Source organism: Haematobia irritans, chromosome 2 (genome assembly GCF_050003625.1).
Source record: "Haematobia irritans isolate KBUSLIRL chromosome 2, ASM5000362v1, whole genome shotgun sequence".
Taxonomy (NCBI): Eukaryota; Metazoa; Arthropoda; class Insecta; order Diptera; family Muscidae; genus Haematobia; species Haematobia irritans.
The window spans coordinates 57,697,859-57,716,761 of NC_134398.1; the positions used below are offsets into that span (position 1 = coordinate 57,697,859).

The window sequence follows — 18,903 nt, forward strand, 5'->3', positions numbered from 1 at the left end:
TGCCAAATCCGGCCAAAACAGTACGGAACAACCGTGTTTCTTCAGGAAAGGCAGCAGACGTTTATTCAAACACTCTTTCACGTAAATTTCTTGGTTGACAGTCCCGGAAGCTATGAAAATGCTGCTTTTCAAGCCACAAGTACAGATGGCTTGCCAAACCAGATATTTCTTTGCGAACTTTGAAAGTTTTATGTGCTTGAAAATATCTGCTACCTTTCCCCTTCTTTTTGCAGTATAAAACTCCTGTCCCGGAAGCTGCTTGTAGTCGGCTTTGACGTAGGTTTCGTCGTCCATTACCACGCACTCAAACTTCGTCAGCATCGTCGTGTACAGCTTCCGGGATCGCGCTTTGGCCGTCGTATTTTGTTTATCATCGCGATTTGGACTCACTACCTTCTTATAAGTCGATAGTCCGGCTCGTTTTTTGGCTCCATGCACGGTTGTAGACGATACACCCAGCTTATTTGCGGCATCTCGGAGAGAGAGGTTAGGGTTTCGCTTGAAACTACTGGCAACTCTCTTTGTCGTCCCAGCGGCTTCCGGTTTTCGATTTCCCCCCGATCCAGACTTCCTGGCTGTCGACAAACGTTCCCCAAACACTTTAATTACATTTGTAACGGTTGATTTGGCAAATTTTAGCGATTTTGCCAGCTTTGCGTGCGAGTAGCTCGGATTTTCGCGATTCGCGAGCAAAATTTTGATACGCTGCTCTTCTTGCTTGGACGGCATTTTGACAACTGAAGAGTGAATTCCAAAATCAAAATAAGAGCAACATTCTACACGCACACACACCTTCAAAATGAGGGGTGTTCAGGTTTTTTAAATGCAAAATTGAAAGAAATACGTCAAGTTTATATTGACCAAATTTTGACCGTATCACCCTTTACTGAAAGTTAAATGACCTGTTCAAGATACACGCAGAGAAGAAACATGATTGCCACAATCATATTCGAAGAGCAAAATAATATGATAGCAGCTATTTTTGCGGCGACCATGTAACATTTTAACCAGCAACCATGTTGGCTCAGTGAACATGGTTCTAAGAAAAATACAATTGTCCGCATCTAAAATGTTATTATATTGATAAAAAGAATTTTGTTTCCATTAAAAGACAATGGTCACGATCTAAAATGTTATGTTATTCGTCAAAAATGTTTTTCTTCTAGTTAAAAGAACATGGTCACAACCTAAAATGTTTTGATTTTTATGAAAAAACTTTTTTCGTCGTAGAAAAAAGGACGCCACTTGAGAAAAGAAAACACAAAATCAACTTTATTTATTTGTTTTTATTTATTTATAAACTAATTCATTGTTTATTTGTATTTATAATGTCGTGTAAGCAAACTTCACATATTTTTACACACTCTAGTTTGGTTCAATTTCAACAATAAGTAATCATTCCATATTTACTTCGTGACCATCAAATGTACAAACGCAGACATCATGTAACTGCAAATAAAAATAAATTATATCATATATCAAAATGCAGAACAAAAACCAGGTATATTTTTTTTCAATTACACTTTCCTTTTTTGTATTCACATAAAACCACGTGCCATTTCAGAATAAATAAATTAACACAAAACACAATAATTCCGTATTCTCCGTCCATTCCAAGAAACAATCAACACACGACTGACGCGCAAAATGAAAATCGTGTGTACCTGCTCAATGTTTTTATAAAATTCTTGTCGCTGCAAAAAAATTAAAAAATTAAATGGTCACGAAAACAATGTACATGGTCTTTATGGCCATGTAATGGTTGTAGACATGTCTATACGAAACTATAAAAATATTTTTTTCTCTGCAAAAAAGTAAAAAAATTGAATGGTCAGATACATGATTTTCCTGACCATATAATGGTCTCAAATTCTATCATTTAAATAATAGAACATGTTTGCGGCATTTGAGAACCATTTAAATGCTTATTGCCAACATATATTTTTCTCCGCTCGAAAATTATTTTTACAAAGACAAAATACATGGTTTTCGCGACAATTACATACTCTAAATAAGCATTAAATGGATGCGGCAACCATGTCCAAACATGTTTTTTCTGTGCGTGTAATAAGCAACATTTGAATTAATAAAATTTTTGTCACGGATTGAAGTGAACGGGTCATCCACTGTGGTTCAAGAAAAACAAACAATTCTATAAGTGGTGTCAGCAAAGTGGAAAGATTTTCGGAACAATAGCTTAGAGCTCCGAAATTATTCTCTCCGTTCATTTTACAAAACATTCTTCATTAACTATTCTTCGTAAATACCTCATTAAAACAACGAAATTTTACGAAGAACTTTTTACGAATATACATAATGTCTACTAATTATTCTACGTTAACTTTTCAGCGTAAAATGTTTGTACTTTAAACAAAACTTTCTTCACAGTTCATGATATTTGTTGAGAAGTCTTTACTTATTTATGAATATTTTACGAAGCATTTTCGTTAAAATTACGAAGAAGTTTCATTTAAGTTGTAAAATATCAATAAAATTGATATTTTATTGTCTCTATTAATCGCCTTGATTTTATTTGTTTATTCATGTCTGTGATACTTTTCATTTAGCTGATAGGATATTATGAATAAAAGTGAGGCAACCAAACTGAAAATTATTCAAAAACTTGAGAGTGCAAATATAAGCATAACGATAGGCGGCCACTTGGTTACGTGTATTTCTTATAGGACGCCCAAGATCCGCGACGGAAATGATGGCTGTGGCGTGCCTCCAAATTAAAATCTTTTCTAATCCCGTGGAGGAAAACATTATAGTTTTGCCATCGCTTATCAAATTTTTGAACTCACCACTAGGCATTTTTGTTGCCTGGCCACGTGGACATTCTTTGTTGCCCATGATAAAGGGCATTTGAAATATTGTTGTACCCTGCGCCACACTGAAGAACATGGTACTATAAGTTAGTGCATACATTTGCAACGAGATAGAGATATGGTGTCTTTGGCAATAATGCTCAGGGTCGGTCTTTAAGTCTAACCAGTCATGTCCGTCCGAAGTAGTACAATTAATAGTGTCAAATTAGTTGAACTCGGTTCAGAATTAGATATAGCTCCCATATATACCTTTCGCCCGATATGCACTTATATTACCACAGAGGCCAAGGTTTTATCCCAGCTTACGTGAAGAATTATAATTAACATCCTAAATTTTAAATTTGGTAGTATTAACATTGTTACTGTGCATGCCAAATTTGGTAGAGATAGGTTCAGATTTAGATATAGCTCCCATATATATCTTTCTCCAGATGCGTGCCAAATTTGGTCAAAATCGGCCATATATGGTTTAAATATCCACATTCTTGACCGGCTATAAAATTCAGTTCTTGACCGTTATATATAGGGTAGTCTATAAATAATTACGAACCGTTATTAACCAATTTATAGATGGTTTTTAGAGGCCGAAAATCAAATATGGGGATCTGTTTATATGTGTTTTATATATAATTATCGACCGATATGGACCAATTTATGCATAGTTGTTAGAGGCCATATACTAATTCAACGTACAAAATTTTAATCGAATTGGATGAAATTTGCTTCTCCAAGAGGGTCTTGAGGACAAATATGGGGATCGGTTTATATAGGGGCTATATATAAGTATGAACTGATATGGACCAATTTTTGCAAAAATATTAAGGACTATACATATATATTAAATTTGCTCGTGCAAAAGGCTCCGTAAGACAAATGTGGGGATCGGTTTATATGGGGCTATATATAATTATGGACCGATATGGACTAATTTTTTCATGAATGTTAGGGACCATATACTAACACCACCTACCAAATTTCAACCGGATCAGATGAAATTTGCTCCTTCGAGAGGGTCCCGTTTATATGGAGCCTATATATAATTATGGACCGATATGGACCAATTTTTGCATGATGGATAAATCGGATAAAATTTGGTTTCCTAAGAGGCTCCGAAAGCTAAATCTAGGGTTCTATTTATATGGGGGCTATGCGTAAAAATGCACCGATATCGCCCATTTGCAGTATCATCCGGCCTACATCGATAACAACTACTTGTGGCAAGTTTCAAGTCGATAGCTTGTTTCGTTTGGAAGTTAGCGACTCAGAATTTCACCCCTTTATGGGGTCTTAGACAAATAATAACAATAAATGGAATAATCTTCCATTTGCAATTCAGCTAATTAAAAGCGAACGACAATTTAAAACTGAAATGTATAACTTTTTCAAATAAATAATAAATAATATTATATATTTTTATTTTATTTTTATCTAACAATTAAATTCGAAACTATTCTTTGACTTTTTTGGACATTTTTTTATTATTATAATAATTATATACATTTTATTATTTTCATATGTGTCATTAATCCCCTATCATTTCAAATCTAAATTTAATTAAGAAAACTGTAACTCGTATTCTATATGTAACTGCGAAATTTTCTATAAACCATGCTTTATATAAGATATAATTCTTGTGCATAGGTTAGTCAAATAAATAAATAAACAAATAAATAAAATAAAAATAAGTATTTCGATGTGTTACAAACAGAATGACAACATTAATATATCCGTCATCCTATGGTGGAGTGTATAATAATGGAGTTTGCTTATAAATATTAAATTAATTTCAGTAGTTTGCAAGCATAGAATTTAATAATGTAGTCACTCAACAAAACCTTAAAAAACATAATCATAGGAGACTTATTTTTTATTTATTTATTTTATTTATTAACTATAGCAACTATCATAGGATAATTTTTTGCTCGTAGTGAAATTCTGAGTATGCAAATTTTAAATAATAGAGATTAATATTTTCAGTAAATTTTTAAAATAAGTCCATCAACAATTACATCCTTTCCCCGATTAAATATTGAAGAAAAAGGGATTGTTGTTTAGATATCACCCCAATAATTCCTGAATATTTCAAGCGAAATGGAAAACTTAAAGACGAATTTTCAAAAAGTTCGAGGTTGATGATCCCTCCCAGACCCAATATCCGAGCTTTCCCGCAACAATTAAATTTGAAAAAAAATATTTTCCAAAATGATGCAATATTTCAAGAAAAATATTCATTGTACCCTGTGAAATTTCTTCTTTAGAACCCTTTTATTAATTTTTCATAGGTACTATTTTGTGCTGTAGGTTAGCAATGTGAAAATGTCACTATATGTTCATGGTATCCCACAAGGTCTAAACATGTCTGAAATAAGTGTAACTCATGTCTCATTCTAAATACATTTCCCGAATCTCTCACTGATGTACATTGATATGACAGAGTAAGCTTGAATATGTCTTTGAAAAATTTCGACTTACAAAGTGTCAGGGGAACCTAAACAAAGGGAAAACCATTACATCCAATCCTTTTAATTCCTTTTACGGAACAAGAGACATTTACACTTACTGTGACATCACCATAAGAAACTGTTATGCTTAGAAGGTAAAGCAGCACATGGTATAAAGTGAAAATGATATTGTTTACTTGACGGCAGCGAAATCCCGAACAAAAGCACGCACATTCTGTTGCTGTTTTTTATCTTCACACACACATATTTATTTTCCAAAATACATACAAATGTAAGCAACGCACATCTTTGGAGACTTCCGCTTACTTTATTTCTGCCAAGAGAAACGCAGTGTAAACGTAACAAGTATATACGGCCGTAAGTTCGCCCAGGCCGAATCTTATGTACCCTCCACCATGGATTGCGTAGAAACTTCTACGAAAGAATGTCATCCACAATCGAATTACTTGGGTTGTGGTATCTTAAAACTTCTTAACATCGTTTTCGAAATTGTGAGTTAGTCCATACGTGGTATATATTAGACAAAAAAGTTATGTATACACAGCAAAAAAATTTGGAAGTTCTTCCAAAGGCACAACTTTAAAAGCACTTCCAGAAGATGCACGCCCAATGATGATCTTTATTTTAACTACCTAGGAAGTTCTTTTAATTCAATTTTTTATAACATGGTTTTTTCATACTTTTAATGGATAATTTTAACTTTTTTTGTTTCAAATAGGTTAAAAACAGAGTAAGAATTCATAAAATGGAACAAAACATTTAAATTTTGTCGAAAAAAAATGCTAATTTCAATCTGAAAAAATTGTGCATTTTTGAAAATATTTGAAGTCAAACGTTTCCGACAAGCACTAGAATCCATTAAAAATTATAAAAAATTATAAAAATTATTTATTTGACAAAATATCACAGAATTTTTTAATTTACATCCAAAACATTGAATTCGGATCACAACTAAAGAAGTGATGCAAATTCAGAGAAACGGCTGTTGAAATGGAGGACTTCCGTCCTATGACAAGCCCATGTTAATTTCATCGCTTCTGCTTCAATTTTGCACCACTTCCGGATCCAAAAAGAACATTTTCATTACTTTTTTGGCGACGCTTTTTTTTGCTGGATAGGTAAGTCTACAAATAATTACGAATCGATATGGACTTTTTGCACGATTCGTAGAGAGCCAGAATTGAAATATGGGGGTCGCCTATGTGGGGGCTATATACAATTATGAACTTGATATGGACCAATTTTTGTGTGATTGGGGATCGATTTATCTGAGGGCTATATATAACTATAGACCGATATGGACCTAGTTAGGCATGGTTGTTAACGGCCATATACTAGCACAATGTACAATATTTCAACTGACTCGGATGAAATTTGCTCCTCCAAGAGGCTCCAAAACCAAATCTCGTGATCGGTTTATATGGGGGCTATATATGATTATGGACTGATATGGACCACTTTTGGCATGGTTGTTAAATATCATATACTACCACCACGTACCAAATTTCAACCAGATCGGATGAATTTTGATTCTCCATAAGGCACCGGAGGTCAAATCTGGGGATCGGTTTATATGGGAGCTATATATAATTATGAACTGATATGAATCAATTCTTGCATGGTTGTTGCATACAATGTACTAACATCACGTACAAAATTTCAACCGAATCGGATGAATTTTGCTCTTCCAAGGGGCTCTGGAGGTCAACTCCGGGGGTCGGTTTATATGGGGCCTATATATAACTATGGACCGATTTCGACCAATTTTTGCATGGGTGTTTGAGTCCAAATTTGCTTCTCTTAGAGGCTCCGCAAGCCAAATCGGGGGATCGGTTTATATGGGGGCTATATATATAATTATGGACCGATGGGGACCAATTTTTGCATGGTTGTTAGAGACCATATACAAACACCATGTACCAAATTTCCGGATCGGATGGAATTTGCTTCTCTTAGAGGATTCGCAAGCCAAATTTGGGGGTCCGTTTATATGGGGGCTATACGTACATCAATAACAACTACTTCTGCCAAGTTTCAAGTCGATAGCTTGTTCCGTTCGGAAGTTATCGTGATTTCAACAGACGGACGGACGGACATGCTCAGATCGAGTCAGAATTTCACCACGACCCAGAATACATATACTTTATGGGGTCTTAGAGCAATATTTCGATGTGTTACAAACGGAATGACAAAGTTAATATACCCCCGATCCTATGGTGGAGGGTATAAAAAAGCTGTATTTGATCGGGATGGAGATTGTATACCCTACACCAAAAATTTAAAAAAATATACGACATATTTTATTGACATGATTAAACGGTGTGAAGTATTTCGTTAACAAAATATTCAATATATAGATCCCGCATAAATTGACCATCAGATTTGACTTTCGAAGCCTCTTCAAAAGAGTAAATTTCATCCGATCCGGTTGATGTTTAGTATACCCACAAAAAAACAAAGTCACTGCTCTAACATATGTCGCTTTTCTAACATATGTCCTAGTGTACACAGAAAAAATAATTTTTAGTTTCAACTACGAAATTAATTGGCTCAATTAAATTTTAATTGAAATTTCTTCAATAACGGAAATCGTATTATCAACGCCAATAAAAAAATTTATTGTTCCAATCAAAAATTTTATTAATTCTGTTAATTTCTGTGACTGATTTTTATTTTCATTAAAAAATTATAGAGATCAATTAATTTTTAATTCATAACTTTTTCAAACTCAATTAAGATTTTAATTGACAAAATATTAAAAATATATATTTTTTTACATTTTCATACGAATAAAAGTTAGAAACTATCCCCGAATTTAGATGTTAACATTTTCTGAGTAAGATTACCTGATTAAAATCGTGAGCATGACTAAATTTATTTGTTTTTTAATATATGGTAACTTCATAGGAAATTTAGAAAAAATCTGAATGGTCCTTCATTCCGATTTTTTTCTAAATTTCCTATGAAGTTGAACTGAAACATTAATGCTTGTGAAACAATTTTAAATGTTTGTTTGCTGGTTTAATGAGTAATGCATACTTTTTTATTCTCGACAACCAATCATTCAGCTCATTACAAACGCAATGACAACCATACTAAACCTCCTTCCTCTAGCGGAGGGTATAAAACAAGACAAATATAAGAAACAGAAAACAATCCAAAGGCTGCCAAAAAAGACCCGAAAGTATAAAAATTAAGACATTAAAGTCAATGCAAACAAAAGCGAGAGGAATTGATAAAAAAAGAAAATTACAAAGGAAAATTAAAACGTTTTTAAATACAACAGAAAGTCATAAAACATCCGCACTCTAAAGAAAGCGAAGCAAAGTTCATCTTCAACGATGAAACTTGCAAGACAAAATCCTGAAAGGGACGGACAAAATTGAGATAATGACAGCTATGGAAACACGATGGACAAATAATATAAAGAACATACTACTCAAAGGAAATATGAATATTAGGTTGTGAATAACTTAAACGAGTGAATAAATCGATCCCGACTTTGATTCAGATATAATAATATTTACAATTTTTATTTTGCTGACGAATAAGTTTCTTATGATTATTTATTTCGCAGAAGGATATAAAAAGGAACCTTCTTAGTACAGGTGATGAATGGGCTTACTTATTATACTTTGGTGTTAACGAAAAATAAGAAAAATAAGAGCATTAGTTAAACTAATGCTAAATTTAATTTTTTTTCTGCAAAAAAATTGTTTTATTTTATTTAAATTTTGATATTTATTTAGAAATTTTCCACAGCTCAATGAAATTTTCTTCATTCCAAGTATGTCTTAAAAATGTTATGAACTAAACGTGGGATAAATTTCAATGATCGTACACATACGTTCAATGTGAACTAAAACAGAAGACATTTTCGTACTATTTCCAAAAATAGTAAGAATGAACTAAACTCAAAAAAAAGGTGATCGCTCTATTTCACTAAAGCCAATTTAACTTTATTTTAGTTCATGGAATTATTATGTTTACTCTAATAATTTTTTTGGGCACGTTAGTCAAATGAACTAAATAATGGGAAAAATTATACACAAAAAATGAAACATAAATATTTACTAATTTCGTACTTCTCTTTAAATTTGTAATTTTTACCAATAATGCGCCCATCTTGACCTTCGTATAGCACTAAAGACATTTTTACAATTGTTAGATCAAAGTTTTTCCTTCAAACTACAAAATGTTCTTTGACAAGTGAAAAAAATGAATTATGTGTAATAAATTTTCGTGAATTTGTCGAAAAATATTTACTTATTTGTGTGATATCGGCGTGATGTCAGCGTTTGTAATACTTTTTAGTTAAATATTGCAAATAACCTACATTTTCTAAAGCTAATCAACATTTGTCTTCCTGGTTGGAGCACTGTTTTTTCGGTGTGAGTTAATTTTTTCTTCTATGGGAGGGCGTAATTTCGTAAGTTATGTCAGCGTAGTATAAGTAGTATAAGTATTACAAACGTGATGTCAGCGTTTGTAATACTTTTTAGTTAAATATTGCAAATAATCTACATTTTCTAAAGCTAATCAACATTTGTCTTCCTGGTTGGAGCACTGTTTTTTCGGTGTGAGTTAATTTTTTCTTCTATGGGAGGGCGTAATTTCGTAAGTTATACAGTAATCCATCGATTTACGTCGTGATTGGTTCCGGAATTTGACGACGTTAATCGAAACGGCGTAAACCGAATTAGAAATTGCTCATACTTACTCCTAAGTCGACTTAGCATGTTTTGATGGAGTTCGCTGTTTTTTATTCGAATTGATGTTAATTGCATCCTGTCAAAATTTCGAATTTATTGGACATTTCTATCAAAAGTTATGGTTAATATTGTATATATTTAAAAATTTAACAATTTTCGCACGAAGTAGTTGATTTTCTCACAAAACATATTAATCCTATTTTTTTTTTTATATTTATTTTCATAATTTATTATGATTGTAAATCTTGTAATAATTAAATTAATAATTTTCATTTTTTTCTGTGCATTTTTGGATTTTCTGTTCATCGTCTCCATTGTATAAAGGTGCATGAGTATTACACTCACATGTAGTCGTGACTCCACTCCCATATTTCAATCAATTATCCTATTATAACCTTTAAATAATTTAAATTTAATAAAAACAGAAATTTCTATTAAAAAATTAACTGTATCAATTAATTTCGTGATTAAGTCAGAAAAGAAAACTTCTTTCTGTGTAATTTCTATCTACAATAGTAGATATTTTCTCATCTCAAACTAATACAACCAGTTGTTGTTTCACAGAAATCCTCTTTGATACTGCGAGAGGCATAAAGCATAGAGAGGCTAAAAAAACGGATGCTTTAGCGGAAATGACTGGAAACAAAGTGTTGAGGAAATGCGTGGAAATTAAACATAAAAGTTACACAAGAATAACAGCAACACCGATACAGTTGCCGCCAAAGCCAGTAAGCAATGGCAACAACCAGTCGAGGAACCATTCAGCCAGTCAGGCATAATATTAACATCAACATCGTTATATTCAGACACAGCCGATACTTTATATAAAACTGAAAACAAACATATGTAAATTGTAATAAATTAACATAATTTATGGCTCACAAATAAGCAACATTACAAGTCAAGGAGCCAACACGTACATACATAGAGACAGCGACAGCTAAAGACTTGGGACAGCTTGAATGTTTTCTATTTATTTTTGTTACGCGGAAGTGTCAGTTAAGTAATTTGTGGACGTTTGAAGGCATCGGAGGACGAAATGAACTTCATTGATGGAATGGGATGTATAAAGAAATGGGAAATATATCATAAGATAAGTGAGAATTGTGGCTTTAAGAAAAAATGAGCTAATTTTGAGAAAACATATTACTAAATCATTTTAAAGAATTCGTATACTTGTATATTTTTAACTACTTGATGTTTTAACATTAATCATGGATTTACAATTGCTTTAATACTATATTTCTATACTCATAGAAATGTATATTGATTATATATCCACCATTCGAGATCTGAGCCATAAATGGAGATTCTTTCAAATAGATTATAATTTGTTGTATAGTACTCACTTTATATCGTCGTGAGGTAAAATATTTCATGTCTTTAAACTACGAATGCAAATTTTCCTTAGCGTAGAAGACACATCTCTCTAATATAAAATTTTTTCCTTGTCCAAAAATCGATAAACTTTTTAATGAAATCGTATTGTCCTTATAATTAAGTGATTTCACTTAAAAATGGGTATCATAACATGAAAGAAAAAATGTTTTGGCTAAGGTTAACTTGACTTTAATAATTTAGTAAAAATCTTTAAATTTAATGAAATTGTCTTTAAATTTGTTGTCTTTTTACATCTTGACTACAAAGCAAAAAAATCGTTCAAATATAGGACATGTTTTTCAACACTTTATTTTAAAGACGTTTTCTTGAAACATAGCATAATTTATACTGGAAGTCGAGTCTTAATTTATAAAATAAAGTTGTTGTTAACTCGTTTTTAAAGGACTTTGATAGCATATGAAGAAAAAAAGTTGAAAAAGCGAAAAATTAAAATTGGATTCCTAGAAGCAAGTACACAAAATCCAAATTTAAAAGAGAATTGTGTCTTAAAAGTATCCTTACTTGTTTTCTCTGCTTCTTTGGCTCGGAATTAATACCAACATTTTTAAAGTGAAGACAAAATCTTTGGAACTGGGCATGCTTTTTTCAGTGCTGTTACGAATTAAACAATAAAACATTGGAAGAAAATCCTGTTTAATATAAGTTCTGGTTGTACGTCAGATTGGCTAAATAATATCAACATATTCGAAAAGTTTCTGCTTTCTGGTGCGATCCGAATGAAACACGTTCCTAAGAGTTTGTTCCAGACTGGTTTATAAGCATCTGAATATGGGACAGTCCACTAAGTTGTCCCAGAACGTGTCCTTTGGAATGAGTCCAAGTTGTGTCCTAAAGTGTAAATTTACCTCGTCAATGAAAAACCCATGTTAAATTGACCACTCCCTTCCAGAGCTGTGATTGGACCATACTCACCAGGAACTAATACTGTACCGGTCCTGGGGTTAGTCAATTTTTCGTAGCGAATATATAGCCTCAATAAAAACAATGTCCGGATTATGATTTTACAAACCAAAAATACTTTACTCCCAAATCAAATTTTAGACAAACGAACATTGTTTGGATTTTTTTCACTGTAAAAAGGTTTAGCACCTTCATAAATATAATAATTTAAAAATTTCCTCTTTAAAAGAAAATGGGAGATAACATATTATTTCATAATAAACGTTGACGTTATATCGTAAAACTATAATATACCCTGCACCACTTTGTATGTCTAATTTTTTCATTACATCTCAAATCCTTCAAATATGTTTGTTGCATGTATGTGTTCCCATATGCATATAATTACATTTGACCCGATTTGGACAACATTTGGTTAGACTTCTACAAAATCTCAAGACTTAAAATTTAAGTCTAATTAAGTCGGCTAATGCCCTGGAGTGGAATACTATGTTAGTAAACAAATATGGGAAATATTTAAATCTAAAGCAATTTTTAGAAATCTTCTTATGTAGTAGAAGTACAGGCAATTATATCAATAGGGGTTTATTCTGACCCAAAACAGGAACGTGTGCCAAATATGAGAATGTGGCTCAAAATTGGTTCAGATTTAAATGTTTCCCAATTTTTATACAGATATAGCTCCCATATATATCTTTCGCCCGATATACACTTCTATGGCCCCAGAAGCCATAGTTTTACACTTATTCACTTCAAATATTGCACAAGGAGTACAGTTGATAGAGTCGTAAAGCGTACTAAATTTGGTTTAAATCGGTTCAGAAATGCGACCTAGACTGTGAACACATTTTGATGATCAAAGTCTAGGTCGCAGTTTTAGTCCAATCGACTTCAAATTTGGCACAAGTTTCTGTTTTGGATCAGAATAGAACCCTATTGATTTTGGAAGAAATCGGTTCAGATTTAGATATATGTTAGCTCCTATATATATCTTTCGCCCAATATGCAGTTATATGGCTCCAGAAGCCAGAGTTTTACCCAAATTTCCTTGAAATTTTGCACAAATTTGATTTAAGTCGGTTCAGATTTAGATATAGCTCCCATATATATATCTATCGCCCGATATGCAATAATATGACAACAGAGGCCAAAGTTGTAGTCTGATTTACGTGAAATTTTGAACAGGGAGTAGAATTAACATTCTAAATATGCTTGCTAAATTTGGTTTAAATCTGTTTATATTTGGATCCCATATATATCTTTCGCCCCATTTAGACTCATATAACCATAGACATTGAAATCGGTTAAGATATAGCTCCCATATATATCTTTCGTCCGATTTTCCGTCATACGACCACAGAGGTCATAGTTGTAATCGGATTTACGTCAAAACTTGCACAGGGAGTAGAGCATGGCATGGAGTCAAGCTGTTATAGTGTGTAATAAATACACAAAGCGCATTTAAAGAACCAAACAACTTTAATTCCAAACGTCTGAAAACCCATTTCTTTACAACTATACATCTTTTGGGTAGGACAAAAATTGTTCAATTGTACGCAAAGTACAATTTCGAAAGGGTAAATTTAAGATATGAACAGCGTTACTGTTGAGAATTTCTATTAGGTTGCAAAGAAAATACGGCCGTAAGTTCGGCCAAGGTTAGGATCCAACCCCTCAAAAACCACAATAAGAATATAGTGCATTCATCGTGCTCTGTAAATCTTCCTGAAAGTAAGAAAAAAAAAAACGATACGGAGAAATAATACATATAATTATGGACCGATATGGAGCAATTATTGTATGGCTGTTAGAGATAACATATATTAACATCACGAACCAAATTTCAACCGTATCAGATTTATAGGCTATAGCCAGTTTAGAAAGTGATTGAAAATAGTTATGTTTTTAATTAAATGATTAATTGAGTTTTACAATCAAATAATTGAAATTTGAATTAATTTTTAATCAAGTATAATTTTAATATATAATATTATATAATTAATTTTTTAATTGAAATTTCTTCAATCACGAAAATGATAGTATCAATTACGGTTTTAATATGTCATAAAAAATACATGATTAAAAAATTATTTGATTTTATTACCAAATTTCAATTAATTTGATTCAATAAATTTAATTGATGCTGATTACAAAACTCAATTAAAAACGTAATTATTTTCAATTACTTTCTTAACTGACTTACCCCCATTTTCATGAAGCTCCGTTAGTGCTACGTTAGCTAACGAACTTTGAAACCGTGATATCTACATATCTGTCATATTGCGTATACATTCCAAACGCCAGTTAGAAACTTAACTGCTGAAAATTTTTCAGTTAAAGTTAACCGGAGAAAAGATATTTCCATTTTTCTTTTTGTTAACTGGCAGTTAAAGCATAACGGAGCTACATGAAAATGGGCGTTAATGTTTTTAGATTGATTACAAATTTATTGTTTAAAATAAATTTTTGATTAAAAATTCCGAGTTTGAATAAAAAGTTAATTGTATCAATTAATTGTTTTAATTGAAAATTTTCAAGCATTGAATTAATTAACTTTATTTCAATTTTGATCAAAAAGTTAAGTGTGTCAATTAATTTGTTAATTTTCAAAAAAAAAATGCAACCTAAATTTCTGTCAAATACGTATTTGCCCAATGTGAAGGAACCTTAAGTTATCACCGTGGTGCAATGGTTAGCATGCCCGCCTTACATACACAAGGTCGTGTGTTCGATTCCTGCTTCGACCGATCACCAAAAAGTTTTTCAGCGGTGGATTATCCCACCTCAGTAGTGCTGGTGACATTTCTGAGGGTTTAAAAGCTTCTCTAAGTGGTTTCACTGCAATGTGGAACGCCGTTCGGACTCGCCTTTAAGAAGGAGGCCTCTTGTCATTGAACTTAACATGGAATCGGGCAGCACTCATTGATAAGAGAGAAGTTCACCAATGTGGTATCACAATGGACTGAATAGTCTAAGTGAGCCTAACCTAACCTAAAAGTTATCAAACTATTTTGTTTGAAGAAGCCGATTGAAGGATATTTTCGTGAAGAGATAGATTCCCATGAGTAAACCGAATATATGGGATACAGACTCGATTGTTGTATAGTATATGCCATTTAATTCCTTTCGAGTTGGTATATCCCATTATGACATTTTACAATAGTTTTCATTTAGTTTTTCCAAGGATACATTTACATATTTGGCAAAGTGTGAATTAAATGTTTCTCTTGCATCCCAATGTGTGAGAACGAGGTGTAAAAATCAAAATTTAATTTTCACTTCTATTTACATAAATTTTATTATTTCATTTTGTAACATCAGCAAAAACAAAACAATGGAAATTCATAGAATGCATAATTTAAATGGGTCAGTCCGAAAAGCAAACATTCCACATTAAATTTGACCAGGATTGGCCAGTACTAAGAAAATTTAGTTGCCAAATGTGGTCCACTTCATGGATTTCGTTATTTAGCACGCATATAGAGGCAATTTGATTACAAATATATATGATTTGTATGCTTTTGTTGTTTTTTTTAGAATATCAATGCTTATGTGTTGGTATGAGTTTTGAAACTGTTGTACATATTTGTTGAGGTTACTGTAGGCCGAATGCTATTGTGCTTATATCCATGTTGTTTTATATGACACGTTTTTCTATTGTGTTTAATACGTTCGATTTATATCAAGTCACGTCTATTGGTTTTTGTCATCTGTAGCTACTACCGAAAACATAAAATAGAAGTCCATTAGTTGCAGCAATGCCAGAAATACCTAAATATTTGGCAAATAGAATTTTAACAACAATTTGAATAGGAGAGCTTTTTCAAATTAAAAAAAAAAAATAATAATAAAAAAAATAAAAGTTTTTATATATGTATTATTATATAAACTCCAAATGGTGCATAACATTTCAATATGACATGAACGGAAATAATATAAATTGACTGTTGTGCATTTTTCGTTTATGTACATAAACTTAATTCTTTTATTTATCTAGATTTCCTTTCCGTAGACTTAAAATAATTGTTTGAGATTTAATATAGTATATTAATCTATGGGATTTTGTACATATTTGTACATAAAGTGGCAAAATTTCCTTTGAGGTTTTTGCAGTTTCTACAAGAACTTGTTGGTACTTCAGCCTCACATGTCAGAAAGTTTCCAAGTTCTTTTTGTGTATGGTAGTAACTATGCAAAACTCTGGTGATATAGGGCAAAATATTTACAGATAAAAAAAAATATTTTTTATACCCTCCACCATAGGATGGGGTATATTAACTTTGTCATTCCGTTTGTAACACATCGAAATATTGCTCTAAGACCCCATAAAGTTATATATTCTGGGTCGTGGTGAAATTCTGAGTCGATCTGAGCATGTCCGTCCGTCCGTCTGTTGAAATCACGCTAACTTCCGACGAAACAAACTATCGACTTGAAACTTGGCACAAGTAGGTGTTATTGATGTAGGTCGGATGGTATTGCAAATGGCCCATCGGTCCACTTTTACGTATAGCCCCCATATAAACGGACACCCAAATTTGGCTTGCGATTGCTCTAAGAGAAGCAAATTTCATCCGATCCGGTGTCTATGGTGTCTAACAACCATGCAAAAACTGGTCCATATCGGTCCACTTTTACGTATAGCCCCCATATAAACGGACCCCCCAAATTTGGCTTGCGATTGCTCTAAGAGAAGCAAATTTCATCCGATCCGGCTGAAATTTGGCACATAGTGTTAGTATATGGTCTCTAACAACCATGCAAAAATTGGTCCACATCGGTCCATAATTATGTATAGCCTCCATATAAACCGATCCCCCGATTTGGCTTTCGGAGCCTCTAAGAGAAGTAAATTTCATCCGATCCGGCTGAAATTTGGTACGTGGTGTTAGTATATTGTCTCTAACAACCATGCCAAAATGGGTCCATATCGATCCATAATTATATATAGCCCCCATATAAGCCGATCCCCAGATTTGACCTCCGGAGCCTCTTAGAGGAGCAAAATTCATCCGATCCGGTTGAAATTTGGTACGTGGTGTTAGTATATATATAGCCCCCATATAAACGGACACCCAAATTTGGCTTGCGGAGCCTCTAAGAGAAGCAAATTTCATCCGATCCGGTTGAAATTTGGTACGTGGTGTCAACATATGATATCGGTTCATAATCATGGTTGCCACTCGAGCCAAAAATAATTTACCAAAATTTTATTTCTATAGAAAATTTTGTTAAAATTTTATTTCTATAGAAAATTTTATTTCTATAGAAAATGTTGTCAAAATTTTATTTCTATAGAAAATTTTTTCCAAATTTTATTTCTATAGATTTTTTTGTTCCAAATTTTACTTCTATAGAAAATGTTGTCAAAATTTTATTTCTTATTCTTATTATTTCTATAGAAAATTTTTGTTAAAATTTTATTTCTATAAAAAATCTTGTCAAAATTTTATTTCTATGAAAAATTTAGTCATATCGATCCATAATTATATATAGCCCCCATATAAACCGATCCCCAGATTTGACCTCCGGAGCCTCTTAGAGGAGCAAAATTCATCCGATCCGGTTGAAATTTTGGTACGTGGTGTTAGTATATGGTATCCAATAACCATGCAGGAATTGGTCCATATCGGTCCATAATTATATATAGCCCCCATATAAATCGATCCCCAGATTTGGCTTGCGGAGCCTCTAAGAGAAGCAAATTTCATCCGATCCGGTTGAAATTTGGTACGTGGTGTCAGCATATGATATCGGTTCATAATCATGGTTGCCACTCGAGCCAAAAATAATTTACCAAAATTTTATTTCTATAGAAAATTTTGTTAAAATTTTATTTCTATAGAAAATTTTGTTAAAATTTTATTTCTATAGAAAATTTTTGTTAAAATTTTATTTCTATAGAAAATGTTGTCAAAATTTTATTTCTATAGAAATTTTTTTCCATATTTTATTTCTATAGATTTTTTTGTTCCAAATTTTACTTCTATAGAAAATGTTGTCAAAATTTTACTTCTATAGAAAATGTTGTCAAAATTTTATTTCTATAAAAAATTTTGTTAAAATTTTATTTCTATAGAAAAGTTTGTTAAAATTTTATTTCTGTAGAAAATTTTGTCAAAATTTTATTTCTATAGAAAATTTTGTTTCTATAGAAAATTTTGTTAAAATTTTTTTATGTCTTTATAAAATTTTGTCAAACTGAATTATATACGTATTTGATCGATCTTTTTTGATTTAATATATACCACGTATGGTGTTAGGAGCTATTAAGATACCTTACCATCGGCAAGTGTTACCGCAACCCAAGGAATTCGATTGTGGATGGCAGTGTTTATAAGATGTTTCTACGCAATCCATGGTGGAGGGTACATAAGCTTCGGCCTGGCCGAACTTACGGCCGTATATACTTGTTATTAAATAAATTTTAAATTTAAAGATTTCTACTTCTACACTGTTAGAAAAATATGTTTTTCATATGTTCCGATATAAACAAAATGTGTTTCGGGCACGATTTTAAACCACAATATATTTAAGTGCGAACATGTAATTTTCCTAAACTAACACTAAATGTTTGAGACATCTATGTTAATATGTTAG

General features: G+C 32.2%; 1 protein-coding gene across 1 annotated transcript in view; it reads left to right on the forward strand.

Moving 5' to 3' along the window:
* Window positions 1–18,903, forward strand: part of beat-Ia (beaten path Ia) — a 177,624-nt gene that overhangs the window by 39,143 nt on the left and 119,578 nt on the right. The gene's annotated exons all lie outside the window — the stretch shown is intronic.